This window comes from Anopheles bellator, chromosome 2 (genome assembly GCF_943735745.2).
Source record: "Anopheles bellator chromosome 2, idAnoBellAS_SP24_06.2, whole genome shotgun sequence".
NCBI classification, from domain to species: domain Eukaryota; kingdom Metazoa; phylum Arthropoda; class Insecta; order Diptera; family Culicidae; genus Anopheles; species Anopheles bellator.
In genome coordinates, this window is record NC_071286.1 from 3,681,385 (window position 1) to 3,701,879 (window position 20,495).

Sequence of the window (20,495 nt, forward strand, 5' to 3'; positions counted from 1 at the left end):
AAAAGCCGTTTGTGTGTAAAATCTGTAAGAAAGCGTTCCATTCATCACCCGCACTATCAAAACATTCGAAAATTCATAAAAGGAATCAATAGCATTTGTTTGAATCAGTACAATAAAAGTGATTGCTCACAAAACATTGTCTTTGATGGAGCATGGGAAACGGGAGATAACGAACACAACGAACAGTCTGGTGACGTATCCGATCGGCTTTCGTTCCCGCTTCTCGTTGGATACCTACCAAAATTCGCACCAGCTGTTTTTGGCTTAAATTGCTTGAAAGCTATCCGAGTTTTGCTGAAATTTACCCAGATTTTGAATGGGAGACGAAGAATCTAAGGTAATGACATAAATTTAGAAATATTTGTCGAGTTATAAGCGAATTTCCGATACCTTTCGGCCACAGTAGTATGGTGTTTCAATGTTCAACGTCACCGAAATTTTAAGAGACGAAATCAAAATCGTTACCAGCAGCTTTTAAGTGCAGGTCCGTTTGAATGTTCGCCCTACTTTGTACGGTTGTTGTTTTCAGTCCCAACGTCCCGCTGGCAGCCGCCAGCCTTGTTCGGCGAATAGTTTCCAATCATGAGAACACACACTCTCGAGGTCATTATAAAGTGGCTTCGGTGGCCCGTAGTAGACAGATGCTGCTGCTGCTGCTGCTGCTCCTGCTGAGAACTGCCAGCAATCAATCGCTCGTCACCGCAACTCCGGCCAAAGGCTTCTAATGCTCTTAGAGCGAGGGGAGTTGTTGTCAGCTGAATGCGACTTTTGGTTACGTTTGATGGGCCTCCTCCCCGTTGTGCGTGCCTTCATTCTCGATCCTCGTTTTGCGTTTTGCGGTGAAGGTTTTCTATGCCCCCCGGAACAGTTCCCGTGGTGCGCAACAATGTTGCAGTCGCATTAAAAGCCGGTGGAAAGGAGGTCCTGCGTTGCATTTGCCGGCGAAAGCAAAGACACGAAGGGCCAATTTTTAATGCGGTTACGTCGAACGGGGTGCCCCGGGTCGGCCCCAGATCAAATGGGAATGCGAAATACGGGCCCCGTTGGTTGGGCCACGAAAACTGTCAATTAGAAGGCGAGTTGGGGAAAAGCCAAGAAGTGGCCACGTGTTCCGGTGCTGTGTGGTACGAAGTGCCCGGCCGGTTCGATTACAACGTCGTTGTCACCCTGTCGGTGTTAAAAGCACATACATCGGCTCGGCCTCGGATTTTTAATCATTTCGACGCCATCCACAGCCCGTGGGGTCCCCGCGAAAGGTGTTCCGTTTTACGCCACAAGAATTATGTGATTTTTTGATCGATAATGTCACCCTCCCTGTGTGCGCCACGGGGTTGGGGCGGGATTGGTTTCATGCGTGCAGGTGCGGCGCACGTGGAAAATTGCATGCCAACCCATCAGAGGGCCGCCCAGGGTCTCTCTCTCTCTCTCGGTCTTAGGGGTTTGCGATCGAATTACGCGCGCCACACGCGCGACAAAGGTGTGAATGAGGTGCAAATTGGGGAATTTGTGTTTTCCTTTCACGACTTCGCGTCCAGCGCGACCGAGGGTCGGGATTTAGCAAACTAATTGCCACCTTATCGACGGGGCTTAGACGGGACGGGGCGTTGAGGGGGGGATTGTAACTGTGAAGCTGTTTATTAGCCGTTGTGGCGCTGCTGGCCTAATGAAATGCTAAAACTGGAACCCACTGTAACTCCCCGCGCCTGACACGATACAGTCAATTAGTGGCCGCGTTGCATTTGGCGGGAGTGCAATCGAAAAGTGGATCCCGCACGCATGCCGCAGTTAATGGCCGCTTCCACCGGGCTATCCAGGGCACCGCAAAGTTTAATCAATTATTCATCAATCGGCCGGCCGGCCGGCCGGTGCGCAGCGGCCGGTACACCACACGATCGAGAAAGCGTTCCACGTCGGGTCAGCTCGGGACTTCCGCGTTAATGAGCGACACAAAATCGAAAGCGAAATGTTGCTGGCCGCCGGCTGAACCTATAATTAGCGATGGCACTGTATTTAGTTAATGAGCGTCAGGTGTATCAGCGAGCGAGCGAGGTCCGTGTTGGCATTTTAAACCAACCATTTTTTTGCGGTCTGCAGCCTCCTCCAAAGCTCTGTGTATGTGTATGTGTCATGCCGATCATGGCAGATCAATTGATCTTCGGCGGGAACTCACGGGCGCCAGAGGTGAGTGCCTCAGACGGCGAGTGACAGCGAAGATCGCACCGCCGAAGATCACGTCGCTCCTCGGGGCCGTAACCTAATCTTGCCCCGAAAGGTGTCTTTTTATTAGGCTTTATTAGCGTGCGCCGTTATCCGACGGTTTCTTGCGTTGGGCGTGTGCGCTTTAATCTCTGGCCTCGGTCGCTGGGGCTTGGGTGCGCATGGTTTTCTTCTGTTTCCCCTTTTTTGCACCCAAAGCCGATCGTAAAAGTCACTCGCCGCGAGGGGTGATGTTGGCTCTCCTTCTCTCTCGCGCTCTCTCTCGTTCGAAATTCTTCCACATTTAATCGGAAACCTATCGATGACCACCGCCCCGAAATTTCACCGAATACGCCGCCGCGATTAATGTGGGGGTTTGCTTTCTTGGCCCGTTGGCGTTTTTTGTGTTGGAATATTTTTTTAACCCAAAAATCGGTTGTTTTCGATCGGGGACGGCGAAAGGGAATAAATTAGCCACGACGCCGCTTCCTGTGTCCGGCACACCTTTTGACGGACGTAATCTGGTTTTCACCTTTTTTCTTCTTTTAGGTGCGGAGCCGTCGGTACCCGTTGCGGGTCGGGGACATAATCCGGAATGCAAGAGTGCTGGTCGTCTGCTGGTGGTTAAAGCAAGCTAATAAAGCTGTACCCAAGTCCCGGCGCACACGGGTGGCGTGAAGTGAATGAAGCAGTCACAACGCAAAATTCATCATCATAAAACACGTGGCCACCCACAGCTAGGCCACCACACACCAGCCACCAGGGAGGTGGGATGTTAATTTCCCTAAGCACCCCCGTCGCCGCGGATCTATTGGAGTCATATTTTACGATTCGATGCCACATTAAGTCCTTAATCGACTTACTATCGAGCGGCCCAGTCGCTGGCGTGGCCCCCCTAATGACGTTCATCGATTCCGAACCCATCGATTCATTACCTGATTGGCCATATCCTCGTTATTCGATCAACCCGGTGCCGGGGATCACGGTCTGGCCCGGCACCGGTGACAAATGGCACCAATAGCGGTAATAACTGGCCAACAATGAGGAATCGGAGGGATTTGGAAAATTGCTCCCTAATCACCGCGTAGTTAATCATCGTCCATTCCACCCGGTGGTGCCCCCTCCCGGGAATGCTGCTGCTGCTGCTTCGGCAGGTTGATGCTGATACGGAGCACGCTTGAATGCGCTTTAATGCGCCCTAGACCGGGGAGGTTCTATGTGGCACAGGATTCTCGCCACCGAATCGTCAACTCGCCTGTGCCTCGATTGCCGGTCGTAGCTCGCTCTGAAGAAAAGCGCGACCAAACGAACGATCGGAGTTGGCCGGATCGGCGAGGCACACACTGGAACTGGATTCTTTTGACACGTACACACACACATCCACACGCACGGTGTGTGCGGAGAGTGGATGTGGGTGTAATCCATCCGTGTTCCTGTCCCATCCCCCCGAGCACATACGACTCCCACATGTCATTATGGGGGGTTATTTATTTATTTTTTATGTTTTGACTTGCGGAGGTCTTCACGGCCAATCCCCCCCACGGGCCCAGGGGCCACCGCCTGGGCTCACGCATGAACGGTGTGTGCACAACTTGGCACAAGAACCGGATAGAGAGAATGAAAGAGAGAGAGAGAGAGTGAGAAGTCCATTTGGATGATCCGGCATCGGCCCCGAGGTGTGAGGTCTATTGGTTACTGCTTAATTCAAATTGCCACCAGTCCACCCGACCGGTCGCTGGAGGAGGATTCCAAACTGGCCGTGCTCTCTCTTTCTCTGTCTCTCTCACTCATATCTTTGATAAATACTGCGATAAAAAGAGTGTTTTGTTTGCGACGGGGGGGCATTGGGAAAATTGGATACTATATTATCGCCATTTTGTTTGACGCGGATTCCGGGAATGTAATCGGTCCGGGTTCCTCAAAGCTTAACATTTGTGCACTTTACCTTTCCAGTTAATCCAAAGGACGATATTCGTTATTTTGGATGTATTTTCAAACACAGCTCCATATGATCTTTGGCATTCAATTTTCGGGTTTCTTCTTTAGTCAAAATTAAATCGAAAACGAGAACATTTTTGACCTCACCTTTACCTTTACTTAACACATTTTTATGTTCTCTGTCTACTGCGATTCCATACTCATACAACTTAAGAGACAACGACTTCTCCAAGCAGTGCAACTATCGCAGTAAGTGCATTTGCAACTGGAGCTTCATATACTGGGTTGGTCAATAAGTTTTGCGGTTCGATGAAGGTGCGTGAAGTTTCATTTCAATCGGTCACTTCATTAGGTTTTACAAGCCATTTAGTATCGATGTGTCACAGTATTTTTTACAACGGGAAAAATCAAACATGGCTCAGTGATTTAATTTTTATTTTCGGAAGGTTTTAGAGCCAAGGGGGGTTTCTGAGTTTAAACGTGGTCGTAATAGCCTTTAAGACGATCCTTACCAAAACCGTCAAAAACAGACACACAACCTGAAATCGTAGAAAAATATAGAATATCGTATAAGAAGATCGTCGAGTGACTGAAAGAGATTTAGTAGATACCCTAGCCATCTCATTGAGCAGTATAACCAATATTTTGACTAAAGTATTCGATTCATCATTTTGAATTCGTATTTTGAACCTTTTCCAGTTTCTCACTTCAGGGATGGAATTTATAAACTAGAGTCTCGTTGGAGCAATTGTATTGATGTTCAGCGAGGCCATACTGACTGATAAAATGTATTTCAAACCGTAAAAAGTGTTTTTCTTATCGAACCACAAAACATATTGAACAACCCAGCAAAATCCAAGTTTAAATTAAATTATTGAAAATGTTCAGTCGATTCGAGGCCCCATTCGGGTCTGGTCATAAATTATAATTTTCGAACAAAGTCAATTCGATCATCACAATCCCAGCTGCCCACCAGAAACACTCTTCGTCAGATCTTATTTCAACAATTTTGCCCCAAACAGGCCACCTTCGATAGTGTTGAAAAATTACTCACCTCCGTGAGTCTGTTCGAGTGGCCGCCGCACAAAGGTCGCCGCCAAAGCTCTCCCAATGTGTGTGCGCTCGGCGTGGCACACTGCATCTGGCCACTGCAACCGATCCTGCAGCTGCAATCTGGTGCGCCACCGCGACGTTTCACGTGGTGCGTGGGACAAGAGATTAGCCAATAGCGGGCGAGACGGGCCGGGAAGGGTTCGTGCCACGTCCAAGGATATCTCGCGGAGCGCGGATTAAGAGCTCATAAAACTGCACACGACACGTCCGACCGCAACGCAACGGCGGCGGCATTGCACTTTTTGCTGTGGCGTGACTGGCTTGGCCGTTGGTTGGCCGCTGGTTTAATTTCATTTTTATTTGTGTACGTAAAACTGCCATCCCTACTCCCGGGGCCGGCCCTCGGTGAAGTGTTTATCTCGCTGTGTCCGAGGGGATCCGATTTTAACGATCCTTTCCATCGCCCAGTCCGGCTCGGGGGCTTTCGGCTTTCGCTGGAGTATTTTATTTCCCTAATGAGAAAGAGAACGTGGAGCGGCGGCGGCGCATTTTATAACACTTTTTATCCACCAATCATCGCCATCATCAACCGCCGCCGCCGCCAAACTGTGTTGCAAAAGCTCACCACGGTCGGTCGGGCTGTTGAAGACCCTAGCCTAGCGATCTCACGACACTTTCAATACTTGGCCAACACTCCACTCGTTCGGAGTGCAATCATAGCTTGGCGCCCTCGGAACAAGCGCAATTTTCATTAACCACGCGGACCGCACGGCTTGAGGGTTCGAGGATGCTGATTAAATTGTTGCCAGTTAATGGACGGTGCCACACAGGATCACAAACGGGATATTCTTGATATTGTTTTATTTATTTCGAAGAGCAAGTTTTAGTTTTAGTAAGTAAGGAAAAGGTTTTTCCACAATTTTCTGGTATTCACGGTCGCGCGACTCAGTATCTCAAATCTTCTTTTAATGGCCGTTGTTTCCATAAACTTTCACCTTTCAGATAGCAACTGTTGATGTAAAACAGCTAACAAGTCGTTAGTAACTAAGCGGATTGAGATAAAGGCGCGTATTTTGCAGGGTTTTGCGCTGATGATTCGGTGGTAATAAAGTACCACCTTTCAAACTCTCGAGACTCGTTTGGCGAGTGGCGGACTTTAATGGCACCTGATGGCACCACAAATTAACAACCGCATATCCGGCCCGTTTAATGATACATCCCGGTTTCTGATAAACGGCCCGTAATTGCGTGATTAAAATGTGTGTTTTTAAAATTACAATCAAAATCCTATTATCAGCCCAAACGCAAAGATTAGCTACAGCAGAGTTCAGGTCGCCGCGATCCACCAACTTGAGAGGCCCAATTTTCCGTTTCACTTTCACAAAGGTTGCGCAAATCACGGGCAGGCCACCAAGGCGCCCGACTGGACCAAGTGGATGATGATGATGATGGAGATGATGCACCCCGGTTGGGTGTCTTAGGACGCAAAGTTTATGCCTGTTTTCGCCTCCCCAGAATTGCCTGCCTGAGAGACATGAATTATGATTCGCAGGGTTCGTTTCAGTCGCCCCGTCGGCAGCCACCTGGTGGATTAGGTGAAAGCCTTTCGAGGTACTTTTGCTTTCAAAAGATCGTCGCCATCGTCATCGTCTTGGGAGGCCTCAGTTTCCGTGCCAGGTGGTCAACCGCAAGCGATGCCAGCTGTCAAGCTGCCCAGACTGTCCCAAAAAGGCGGCTGGAACCTTCGGGAGATCCGGCTGATTCAATTTACGAAACACTTAAACCACTCCGAGCGAAACATAAACTCCCTTTTACACCAGTTTAGTGTAATCGGTTGCAGAGAGCAAAAAAATGGGGGAAGATCGCACTCCTTCCGGGCGCCGACGAGAGCAGCCTGGAAGCGCTGCAGCTTTATGGCTTCCGACACGAGTCCGTCCTGGCCGGTGAAAGGGTGTTCGTCGGCGACCGAGTCGGCCGGCGATGTCGAGCGACCGAGCGGTGTTTTGCAAACCGGAAACCGGAAGGGACCAGTTGCCGGTTGCTCTGCGCTATGCCCGGCCCAAAGGAAGTGTCTCGTTTGTGCCGCCGTCACGGCGAAAGTAGTGCACCCACCGTGGCTTAGCAGAAGAGTGCAGCGTGTCCACAACGGGGGAAAGGAAAGGCCAAAGGCGGTGTCGTCCGGGACCGGGACCGCGCCAACAGTAAACATTTCTCTCGGTTTATTTGCATAACGTGTGGCAACATAAATGTCATTCCCTCTCCGGTCGTGGTGACGACGACCACGACGACGGCGGCCGATGCATCGTCATCCGTTTGAGGAAACGAAGTGAAATGAAGCGATCTTCGAAGCACGCTCCTCGCTCGGTCCCGAAAAGGGTTTTTCGAAGACCAAACCGTAACCGTGGCTCAGGTGGAGTGGAGAGCGGCAGGCAGTGGTGCCGTGCCGGAGTGGGGTGAAAATTGACCGGAAAGGCAGGCAGGCCGTTTCAACAAGTTTATTTTGTGGGGCTCTTGATGAAGTTATAGCGAGCCCGACGGCACTCGGATTGGGATTCCGTCTCGCGAAGGGGACAGACTGAAAGGTGTTTCGCAAAGTTTGATGTTGGACTACTAGCCTTGAACGTTGTGTTTCAGTGTTTAATTTCGAGTCCTTAAATTCATTACATATTGTTTAGCCTTATTTTTACTGTGCTTTACTTATACATTCATTTAAAAACAAAATTTAACATGTTTTTGCATTTGATTTAACAACTTTGATTTATGCTGTTTCACTTCATTTCGATTCTTTTTTCTCTTCACTTTACCCAGTTTCAACATTCGAAATGATGAGCTAAACGTGATCATCATTTTCATGTTATAACTATTGAACTTGTTATTAGTTGTTATTTATTAACTTTGCTCTGATTGTCTTTTAAACTGGAGTTTGAAGTTGTTTGTTTTTGTAGTTGTGTTGGTTTGTTGCTCGGTTTTGCTTCTTCCTCACTTTACTACTTTACGATTCACATTTTACTTTCTACTTGTTGCTTCTTGATCTATTTACGCTTCGATGTCAGCCTTTCATGTTCCGAATGTTAATTAAATTTCACAATACTATTTTTATGTTTTTTTTCTCGTTTGTTAAATTCAACCGACTATTTTATTTCACGGAGTTGCTGCAATGCTTCGAAGAGGGTGATTGATGAATGTCACACCCAAAAACCGGACTCCGCTCCGGATTCGCTGCACTTTTCGTTCCGAATTCTGCTCGCTGTTGAAAGCCCACGACTCACTTCGGCGAAGTTTATTAGTGTCCATTTGGTGCCGCAGTCCGTCAAAATCGTTGCAAAACGGTAAAATGGGACCGGACCGCCCGGAGGATTAGCTCGGTGTGTGGAGCAACGTGACGCGACGCGAAACTGGAGCTGATTAGAGCGGCGGCGCAAAACAGCTGATTTTACGAGTTCATTTAATCGATACGAACTCCACAGCCGAAGACCTGCAGCAGCGTTTCTAAACTGCACTCGCCGCAACCGTCACCGTGTCGGAAAAGCTCCCCCGGGTTGTTAGGCCCCGGCGTGCGGCGAGTATTTAAGATAATCACATTTTATCTCGCGGCCTCGCAGTCTCGCGGCCAACGAAATGCTGTCCAATTAGTACGTCTGACAAGCGCCCGTCAAACGGAGCGTGCGCCGCGGCCCGGTAGTTTTCGAAAATCCCACCAACCAACCCGCAGCCCGATCGGGCCGAGTTGCATAACCCGAGGCCGGGGCCTCTCCCAAGCCCAACACACTGCATACCTGGGCCAAAACTAGACGCAAGCCACTCCTCGCAAACGCGGCGAAAGCGAAAGTTTATGCTCCGGCCGTGCTCCGGAGCATAATGCTCGCTCGGGAAACGTGGCTAAAAAATACGGGAAACATTAGGACGGCTCCGATCCGAAACCGATCGGGGGACGAGGCTGTTTTGCGTTTCATTAAAAGCAAACATCATTATTTCACGGCGCCGTCGTCGTCGTCGTCGTCGCCGATCGATTGAGTCGCGGGCGGCGGCGAATTAAGGAGGATCACTGATGAGGGTGAATGTTTATTTTCCGCTAGCAACCTGGCAAGGGGTGGGCGCATATTTTCCGACTCACGAAGACCAACGGAACGGAATGACTAAATTCCTGTCCGAATAGGTAGGTTGTGTCGCAACCGCCAGCCAGCTGGATGGTTGGTCTTGTTAAAGAGCAACAGCCACAGCTGGAGATCGCTGGGATCGCACCGAGGTCTTTAGTAGACGGGCACTAGAGGGCTCACTGAAGGGGTTTCTTTTATTTGTTGCCAAACGCCGGGGACTGGGAAGGTGGGTGATATTTGTTTACGCCTGCCGCCGTCTATCACGATCGCGATCTTTCCGACCGATTCCGAGCTCCTCTCACAAGAAATGGCGGTGACGGCGTCGGCATCTCGACTCAACGAGAAAATCATAAGTTTCATAAGCAAATGCCGTTCACGAGAGTGAAGAGTGATCTCGTAGCGGATCGGCGGATCGGTGCTCGGCGAAGAAAAGGGGTGTACATTGTAGTTTTCTGCTAACCTCACGCTTTGTGCCATTTATAATTGAAGTTTGCTCAGCGGAAAACCGATACACCACGCCGGGCTGAGTGTGTGTTTGAGAGTCAAGAACTGCCTCACCACTCGATCAAGTCACTTTCAATTTCAGCCCATTAGTCGCGCACTCGGCAAAGGAAGCAAATCGCTTAGCCCGGCGCGAACCGCTGCGAGGCTCGTGATCGTGAAGAAAAATGGAATCACTTTTAATTAGCATCAGCGGTCTGGCGGTGGCGCACTGGCAGCCGCATACATGACACGCTGACAAATTCATGACGACAAGCCCCCTGGCAAATATAATATTTATATCCCTTGTTAGGGTGGCAGCCTTTTTTTTGTTTCTACAGTTTCGGAAAGAAAAACAAGTTCTCTCGCAACAAGCTCCCCAACATGCGCTCACATGGTGCTGCTGCGCGCGAAATTCGTGATTAGCTCACGATCGAGAGCCGGGACCGTAAAGGGCAGACCGGACCTTTTTTTTCTTTTTGGTTTGGTTTCGTGACCCAAAATCGCGCTTAATTGCACATTACTTCCTAAGCTAAGGGGGTAAGGGACGACAGAGCCTTTGTCTGTGTGATTCACGACGATGCACGGTGGGACCCCGGGCTTTGCCGTGTCGTTGTGGGCTGCGCATTGTCACGAAATTCAAGACCCCAGAGTTTTCAGCCAATGGTCCGGTCCGGTGCTGTGGTGCGGTTATGTTAATTGATTAACGCTAATTAAGGGTGCAGGGCCGAAACGAGTTACGTAACGTTATGGGGCAATGCGCAACGGTAAATCTTTGAATTCACTTTTTATTTTCACACCTGCAACAACAGGTAATTAATAGCAGTTTGGCGTTTGAACTATCAGTATTTGATTATTTTCAGTTACAATTATTTTTTCTATCACTGTTCTTGTCATTTGCAATTCTTTACTTTGATTCCATACTTTTCGGAGCGTAACGCTTATTTTGAACGTTTATTTTACAAAAAGATGAATGTTTACGAAAGAAACAATATACAATTATGAGTGTTTGAGATTTCGCCAGTATTATTTGTACCGTTTAATTGAAGACCGATTTGACTGGTCGCTCGCGGCCTAAAAGTTGTAATCTGTTTTCAATTGAACATTAAATTCTGGGGTCGCAAAATTAATTACTAAACAACATTTTTGGTCATAATAATACACGCGCATTTACGAGGTGTCGTGTGATCAACGCGACCCGAAAACACTGTATCCCGTTGTTGGCCGGTTCACCGATACCAGAAGTGACCACCGCGTGCATGTAACGGTCTTAAAGTTGGACAAGGCGCAGCAGTGAAGAGCAGCTAGCAGCTAGAGCCACTGGCAATGCATCGAAGCAACCATAGCTTGTCATTTAATCGAGGGCAGCAATTTTGGGCGCACGATGGGGTTCAGTGGTCGCAGCAACCTTCGGCCGCAAAAAACGAACATTAACAACATCTGCTTCGCCCGACGTGTTCCGCTCTCGAGGACTTCCGATAACCGTTAATTATTGTGCGTTCCGAAGTGAGAGCGATTCTCTTCCCGGTTCTCTTATGTGGGCTTCGGTCGATCCCCTAAAGGAGAAGGTTTTGGGGCATCCTTTTTCGTGCAGGAGTTCGAAAAGAGGGGGCCTGCATTCGCATTGTTTGTTTGTTAATTTCTTGCGTCTCCGTTTCTTTGTAGAATTTGCGATCGATGATGAAAACGTACAGGAAATTAGGATTCAAAACAATTGGTATTATGCTCACGCGAATCCCACGGAAGCTCCTTCAATTAGTAGGTGAGCTTGTGGATTTAAATTTAAAATTGTGCCGAGTACGTGCGAAATAAGGTAAAATGGTAGCAGAACGTTGTACGTGGTGTGTTCAAAAAGTTTTGTTAATTTTGTATTTACTACGTATATTCGATTTGGATTCGATTCGAGCCACAGTCAACATTTCCAATGCGTCCACGACCTTAATTTTATTTTTCAACTTAAAATTTGATACAGTTTCTTTGCCATCTATTTTTTTTGAGCAGAGAAAAATCGACAATGAGCCTCCAAGCTAAACAGCTGTCAAAAATTGACTGATTACTCAAAATAACCGAACATATCACCATAAGTGACTGACATGAGTAGCAATTCCTAACGCCACAAGATCGAAAATCGAATAGACGTAGTCCGCCTAAATACAAAATTATCAGAACTCTTTGAAGCTTCTGCGGAACGGATATGACGTCAGTGGGCAATTCGCTGGTAGAAATTCTTTAACGTTCTTGCGCTTGGGTCTTATCGACTTTGGACCTTGGAATTCGACTTGCAAAGCAAACACGCAAGAATGCTGCCCCAGCCCAGCCCATCGGCCGATTCCGAAATGACATCGCGTGGACGGAGCCCACCGGTCGGGAATTATTAACACGTGCCTAATTTTTCATGCCCGAGCCGTAATTTTTCAATCGCGCGCACAGTTTGCCAACGTATTTTTTTCCGCGACGACCGCTGCGATGCGCTCCGTCGTCGTTCCGGCGATCGAACCCATCAATTGGCGATGGTCGGCGATGCGAAAAACTCTCAGCTTTTTGGAGCAAGCAGCATCCCGAACATGCAATGTGCCGTGCGTGAGCGCGTGTGAAATGAGAGTTCCCCGTTTCGCCCCCCAGGAGCCCCCGGGTTAATGGGTGAAATATTTCCGGACCCCCAAAAACGGACCAGAACGCCCCAGCCAGAGCGAAAGGAGTTCAAATTTCGATGCGGCAGGTTTTTGGGAAGAAAACGCAGCACCACCGGCCGGCCTGTCATCGGGGCGCATTGCGCAATCATCATCGCGATGATGAGTTGGAATTAAGCACGCGTCCTTTCGGGGAACGCTAGCTCATCTCACAAAGCGGCGGCGGCGGCGATGCAACCGTTCGACAGATTTATGTGGCCCGCGCCAAAACTCGGTTCGGAGAATGGAGAATTATTCAAAACAGGATCGAGTGGTGTGGGAACCGGTGCCGGGGCCAAATTCCTGCCATGACAGGACCGCCAACTCCTCCCCATTAATTTACGCGTGTGTGTGCGGAAAGAAAGGATGCTTGCGTTGCGCGTTTCGGGCGCGTCATCGCGCTCCCCGATCGCTATCGGGAATGGATTTGCGCCGGAGCCAAAAAAACCTTTGAAAATGACGTCCAACGGTCCACGCCTCTCGCAAAACGTAAGGCGAAGCGACGGACCACGCTTGAAACGCTTGGCCACGCGATGATGCACCACTTCCTTTTCTGCATTCCCGGGCCTCGGGCCGTGGCGACACGCAATGCTCCCGCCGCAAGATGAATGCAGCTGCAAATGACTTATGAGTAATGAGCCGCTGCCGCCGCCGCCGCCGCCGTGACCTTCGCCGAGCTTTCCGACGTTCGATAAAACATCGTTCAAATTTCGGCGGCCCGCTGATGGAAGAGATTCTGACGGCTGATGGATTCGTCGTGGGGCCTAACGCACCAAGACGCGCCTGACAGGTCATTTATTTTGCGAAAGTAACCAACGCCTTTCGGATTTCTCACCCGCGCACCGACCGATTTGTGGCCGGCATTTTATTTTTTTTGTTAATGGTTCTTTAATCCGCACCTCGCAGGGTAAAAGCAGCGGGTCGGATCTGAGAGTGCACTCCCGGAGCATGTGTGCGGCCGCGGTGGGGATTGATTGATGTTGGGCCAATTTAACGGACCGTCAAAAACGGCACACACCGCTCGCCTCGTGTGGGTGTCGGATTGTCCGGAACTCCCGGCTCTCTTTTCGGACTTTAAAACGAATTCTTCAATGTCATCCCGTCACACACGCGCTCCGGTCGGCGAGCTGGGTCCATATGCAAAGTGCATGTGAATGCAATCTAATGAACAACCGTCGTGGTACCGGGCCGATCTTTTCTTACCGCAAATTTACCCATTTTTTTTTGGGCTGCCGCCCATTGTGGTCACTGTTTGAAAAGGACAACAGGACGCAGTGCAATATGAAGACATTCAAAGCGTCCGGCATTGCGTCCCGAAAATTAACGTATAATAGGAACGCCAGCCTCACGCCAGCCTGCTCCAGGACCTCAGACCAGTTTCGGGGGTGATTTAAACACCTGACGAAGCGCAATCGATCCGCGCAATCCGCAATCCCGTTTTTGTGAATATTCCTCGGCCCCGGGGTGATTAATGTATCGTGCGCGCGCACAGCACACACGTCGTGGATTAATGCATCCACTGAGGTCCCTCCCTTAATAATAGAGGGCAATCCTCGGATAAGCTTCGGTGAGACAAACAATGTAGTGTCGGTAATCAGCAATTCACATATTGTTGTGAAATATTCTCCCACACGGGGCAGAAGGTTAAGCAGCCAAAATCAACTGCCTAAATTACAATGAATTGTGGTTTGGCACATACCGGATACATTTCATTTCTCGCATCTCATTGTGGGGACTGAAGCACTGCTCAGCAAGGAATCCGAAGGAGCCTTGTTCGGTAAGTTAGCGGTGTGTGAAAGTAATTCCGAACCAAACGATTCGATCGTTACCCTGACCGGTTCTGCTGTTCTCAGTCCACTATTCATTGCGAATCACAATCCGATGGAGAATTGCTGTCTTCCGTTTAGTTCATGGAAAAAGCATTTCCTTCTAATAGAGAAGTTTTATCCGGATTTTAGCTTGGGTTAGGCAATAATTTAAATGCATTGTTAGCACAACATCTGATTCGTCTTTGATCTGAGACGATCGATTACGGAATGAATCTTAAGCGATCACGTCGAGATCACGTTGGAAATCTCTACTTGAGAATATTCCTAATTATCTTATTCAATTTTATAAGTTATTTTTATAAACATTGAATGTCATTGAAATTGATTCATAGACTTACAATGGTAACGTTTTTACTATTTTTAAAAATCTCTTAGTTTTACTGGTCCCGTTCAATCTCCCGAACTGAACCCATTGCCGTAGGCCAACAGTTGGTTGGCTTACAAAAAATTCCAAAATCTGTGAAAGTTTTCTCAACGCGGTTCATTAGCCCCTGAAGCCTTGGATTTTTTTGTGGCGGTAATTTTTGCTCACCCTCACCGGGGACCCTTTTTCGAACCCTTCCCAGAAAGCGGCGCGGTCGTTGCAGATGGCAGATTGTTATCGTGTGGACCCTGGAACTGCGGCCGAATCTGCTACTTATCTGCCGCCGCCCGTCGATCGCTTTCGTGAGATCATAAATTATAATCCATAAATAGTCAAACCCGAATGCTGTGGTGCTCCACCAACATGTCGCTGGCGGTCTCCACACGGTGGACACGCAGGGGTTCGGCGCAGGCAGCTGCTGAGGCAGCAGCAGCAACATGCAGAACATGTCATGTTCTGCCGTTGCAACAATGTTGCCGAAAGGTCTCGAATCGCTCGAATGGGACGTGATGCGACTTTCCTTTCGGTTTCGTGCGCTCTGCCCTATCCGAGCCCAAGACGACAACGACAACAAGAGCCGCGATCGCGCAAAAAGGATCGAACGAGGCGGCGGTTTGCCTTGACTCGCCATCGACGTCGCCGTCGTCGTCGTCGTCGTCTTCCGGCTCGATCGGTAATCCGTGATCGTACTCCAGCCAACGAACCAATCATGCGATCGCAGCGCAGCGGTACCGCGAGAGCATTTTGGTGTAGTCGATCCGGCGAGGCTCGAGGACCGGCCCCGAAACACAGAGATAAGGAATCGCGGGACCAAGAGCCGTCCCGTACGATGAAGTCAGCGTCCCCAGGCGAGGAGCCGTCTAATTAGCGGATTATTTTCCCGCAGAACGCGCAGAAACAATAGTCAGCAGGCTGGCTTTTGGGCTGGCAGCATTAAGAACCACCGTCAGACACTTCACACTTTGGAAGTTTTCGGAAAGTCACACCGCGTCGGGCGAACGAATCGGATTCGATCCGTCGTCCCTCGGCGTCCGTGTTCCATTCTCTCGCTCGCTTCGCGTTGTTGGCGTGGCCTCGTCTTGCGTCTTGCGGCTTGTGCTTGTCGCAGTGTCAAGGGCGCTCGTTGGCTGGGCCTTAACTTTTTATCGCACCCAATTAAGCACGCAGCCAGAGCTGAACGGAAGATGGCACTTTCGGTTCGGCGAATGCGTGTGCCACGTTTGCATCCGGTTGCCGACGGCCCAAAAAGTTCTCGGCCCGGAGTTTATGGCCCGAAAGTGAAACGTAATAGGCTAACTTTTTTGGGACGAGACAGCGGATATTGCGGATTTATCTAACGAGAGGTTGTTTCGGAATTGGCCGACACCCCGTCTCGTCTTCTGGTATATCCGATGCTTCGAATTCTCCTAGTTCAAGGCTCAGAACAAAACGCCTATCGGTTAGCCAAACTCGAACGCAGCACGAAGGTCCTGGGGATCGGAGTGCACTTTCCGTTCGCCTTCAGACTTCAGCGGCTTATTTGCGATAAAGTTCTTACTCCAGTTCCCCGCAAAAAGGCCAGTCTCAGAAGTGCGCTTAAGTGCCTCCATCTCATCATTTGGGGACCGTTTGGCCTTTTTGCTGCTGCGTGGATTTATTTGCCCATCGCTCGCACCGATCCCGTGTAATTACGCGCGCCGTGGCCGTGTTTGGAAACGGAAACGGTGTTTCGCCAGATTTTCACACAATTTAAAGCGAAATGTAAATAACCGTCGCCAGCCACCCGGGCCTCGGGTTCGGAGGGGCGGCTATCGAAGCGAAGCGCAACTCCCGACACCAGGGGTTCTGCTTCATCTTCTTCTGCCGGGCGATGTCGGAGCTCGGGTTGTCACTTTGGCATGGGACGGGTTGAGCGTGGGACGGGCTTCTCGGCAGCGTCGCCAACGGAAGCTGCGTGACGTGGGGGTCCTGGCGGTGGCGTGGTGCCCCTTAGACGTCCTGAGCTTAAATTATTTAAACGATGGGAGGTTGGCACCTTTCCGGCAGAGTACTGCTCTGCGGGCGGGTTTATCGGGCAGCAGCTTTCGCCGCCGCCCACGAGAGACGGCGAAGCACCCCGCGGGACATTAACAAGACTGACATGAAGTTTACCGTGATTAAGATAAGCTTGAAGTGCGTTTATAATTAAAGTCCTACAACGCAGACACACACGTATCGAGTTTGGGGCGTTTGGGGGGAGTCCGATTAAGCACCGCGCATTCCGACGACGATTCTTCTTCGACGATTTGCGGCGGCCACATTCCTTAAGGTGTCGTTTCAGTTCTTTAGAGCTTTAAATCAAATCGTTTCGCTTACCTTCGCTCCGCTTGTTGATTATACTCCACTCCACTCCAGGAAGAAATTGTATCGCACTTTCACGCACACAGAAGGGGGGCACTTTGGGCACTGCAATCTCTCTCTCTCTCTTCGGGAACTAAAAACCTTTTAACTTTTGCTGCTCCCCTGGCTAGCTGTTCCGGCAGAGGCACGCGCGATCACACACTCTTCAATTCAATTAGCAAACGACGACGCCACGAATTTTGCCGGCTTCTGGGGTCGAAAACGGGGCAAACATCGTGGCCAACACGCCAACACTGCGAAACCTCCGGAGTTTGGCCGTCCCGGAGAAGGTCCGGGGGCCGATCACGCGGCACGGAAGGGCTCTAGGCAACTCGCGTAGTGCGATCGCGATCTACTGGCTGGGGAAATAGGAAACATTTTGTTCAATTATAAACGCACACGGCGGTGGTATCCTGAGCCTCCTGTGCGCGGAGCGTGCGGCGCAAGCGCTCGGACCGCGGCGTGATCGCAAAGTACCGTGTGCCGTGACCGGAGCCGCCGCCGAAGATCAAGATGATGCTGGGCGAAGAAAGTTGCAAGTGAGCGAGTGAGAAAGGACGGGTGAGTGCGAGAGAGCGAGAGAGAGAGACAGAATCTCGTGTGCAGGTTGCAACAGCGAACGGGGTAGGCCATGGAATTCTTGTTGGCGTGTAGGACACTCACTCACACCACGTTCGTCACGTTCACGTTTTACAGGCTCTCCCGAACCCATACACACCTCATACCATCGTGGCCCGTGCCGCACCTGGACCGATTAGCATCGCCACATCGCCACGCACACCACCGTACCTTGGTGTGTTGAACTTCAGTACGCACACACCAGTACCACCAAACGCACACAGCAACACTCTAAGAAGAAGAGTGGCGACGAAACGCACTTTTCTCGCGCCGCGATCCTCGCAACATCGCCAGTGAACTTTCCTGAGCTCTCTCGCTCTCTCTCTCTCTCTCTCACGGGCTGTCTCTCTCACGCTCTCACGCTCTCTCGTTAGGGAAGTGAGCTTTCTTTCTGAGATGAGCTGAGCTGAGCTGATGAGCGAGTTTTGCTGAGGGCAAGTGAAATGCTGCGACAAATAACTTCGATGACCGAGCAAGCGACGAAATCGCTTTTTCTTCGGTACCGTTTCTCGCGACGTTAGCAAACGAAATCCAATTAGTGCTGGGTCGCTTTATTATCGATTCAATTGGTTTACTTTATTGTTATTATTATTAGAACGGGCCGTGTAAGGCACCAACTTGATGCTTTGTCAGGATTTGAACTAACGCCTTGAATTGATTAGAGCAGTTAAACCGTATGTAGGCCTTAACGCCTGATGGGCGCACAAATTAGTATTACGACGAGTGTTACTATTGTTTGTTACTCTTACAATAATATGCTCCACAGCAGATGCAGACTCAATTCTAAGACGTGAAAATATAACCTAAAAGCGCGTCTTGGTTTTCGTTCTGCTTGCTTTACTAAATAGTGTACAGAAAATATTGAGAGCGAGCTCTCTCTGTGTTTTCAATTATAAAAACGAACGACACAGTCATATTTATGGGCCGCTTCTATTGCTAACCTCACGTTGCAACAGATCGGGAAAAACTAAACTTTTCTTTTTGTGCCACAAATTATCATTTGATGAAACATTGCGTGGTTCACATTTTTCTTTTCGCCTAATTAATGCACCATCTAAAGAAGCTCGAATGGGCGATCCACCGATCGATCGATCGATCGATTGATGATGAGGTTGACATGTTCTTTTGGCGAAAGGCACGCACACCACAGACTCAAATAGCGAGTGAGAGAAAGAGAGAGGGCATCGTTGACGCGCGTGCGCGACGCACCGTTCCTGTTGTGTTGTGCACGGGATCATACATTTATGATGATCTGCGTCAGCAGCTTCTTCTCCCGGGAGCAGCGCACGCGAAGTTCACGCGCTGGCCACAACACAAGTTAGTGGCTGAGTTAGTGTCAAATCTGCGTGACAGGTCTGCGCAAACCGTGGGTATGTGTGAGGGAAGAATCCACGGTGTGTGTCCCCTACACAATGGAATGCGGCGTGCGGCGTGCGGCGATGCGGGAAAGCGCACCTTTTTACTGCGGCCAGCATACAACAAAAAAAACAACATAAAAATACACACACAATCCACTCAGTTAGTGTGTTGGTTAGCTCGTCGTTTCGCGATCACCGTGATCGGACGCACACACGCGCAACGACGGGAGTTCGGAACGGAACGGGGACCTCTTCGTACGAACGATTCCTGTGCCCCGAAGGCGAAGTGGCAAACGTCAGTGGCTTCCACACGGCCACTCTCGGCCTCAACCGGGGACCGGGGACACGTACGCAAAACCTGCCTGCCTGCCTACCCGTCCGCCCGTCCATCCGGTCGTGGCCCTGAAGCCCACTTTTTCACGCCCAGGATCACCACAGGATTTCTACTCGCTCGCGCCAGCCCCGTCCGCGGGTCGTGTGTTTTGTTTTTTGGAAGATCTCGTGCGCGGAGATCGTATCCTTTGCCGCTCTGGAGTAACCGATCGACCCGCACCCTACCTGGGAGTAATCAGGAGGGCCAAAACTGGAGCGAAATAAAACAAATAGCCGCACACAGACACACACACACCGACCGAACCGCGTACCGAAAACCGTGCAATCGACACGACGACGACGATGACGACGTTCACGACGGATCAGCTTTCGGCGATCGACTGACGACGAAAACGGTGACGATCGGCCACCACCGGGAACTCGCCATTCGCTCTCCCTCTCTCTCGCTCGCTCTCTTTTCGCGGGAGAGCCCGCGATCCGCGAGATACCGTTGCGATCGTTCTTGATCTGTGTTTCGTTACAGACTCTTGGCTCTTTCTGTTATTTTTGTGCGTCTTTTCGTCTCCGTTTTTTTTTCTTGCTGTTTGCCTCTTTCTTTTGCTCCACACAACCCGGAGAATACCCGGAGAGATGGCAAAGGAAAAACGATGACGACGACCGACCGACGGAGAGTGTGGTGTGGACACATACACACACGAGAGAGAACCGCCGTGGCCCGAGCGCTGCGGTGTAGCGAACGAAAGACTTGCCCCGGCACCGGGCAGGCGACGAACCTTTCCGAAATTTCGAAAATTATTCAAATTTATGGAAATGGTGGTCCTTTAGCGATTGAATGTTTTGTTTTTGAATCTAACTTCCTCGATTCACTCGATCACACTCAATACTGTACTGCACATCGATGATCGAGCTCCGGGCTGATGTTGGCACCGCAGTCCACTCGGGGCACTCGGCGGCAGTACGTCGCGCTCGACATGTGTACCATAAACAGGAAATATTCCACCACAGAAAGAGCATTCTTCTCACCTGACAAACGGTTTCGTGTCCACCATCAGCTCCCCGTTCGCTGCTTCTGCTGCTTGCAGCAAATGCCTCGGTATCGATGAACGCGCGCACAGCGAGCACGTTGAGGAGAGTGACCTCTCCGGGATAATGCCGCGCGCCGCATACCATCGTTCTTTGTGTGTTGTGTGCTGTTTTTTTTA

The 20,495-nt window shown here is 50.0% G+C and overlaps 1 protein-coding gene across 1 annotated transcript in view; it reads right to left on the reverse strand.

Moving 5' to 3' along the window:
- The window catches only part of LOC131209366 (F-box/LRR-repeat protein 7), a 71,965-nt gene extending 54,949 nt beyond the window's left edge, over positions 1 to 17,016 (reverse strand). Inside the window, exon 1 of the mRNA XM_058202421.1 lies at positions 16,961 to 17,016. The gene's annotated coding sequence lies outside the window, so the exon portion shown is untranslated. The remainder of the gene's footprint in view (positions 1 to 16,960) is intronic.
- Positions 17,017 to 20,495: the final 3,479 nt, after the last annotated feature.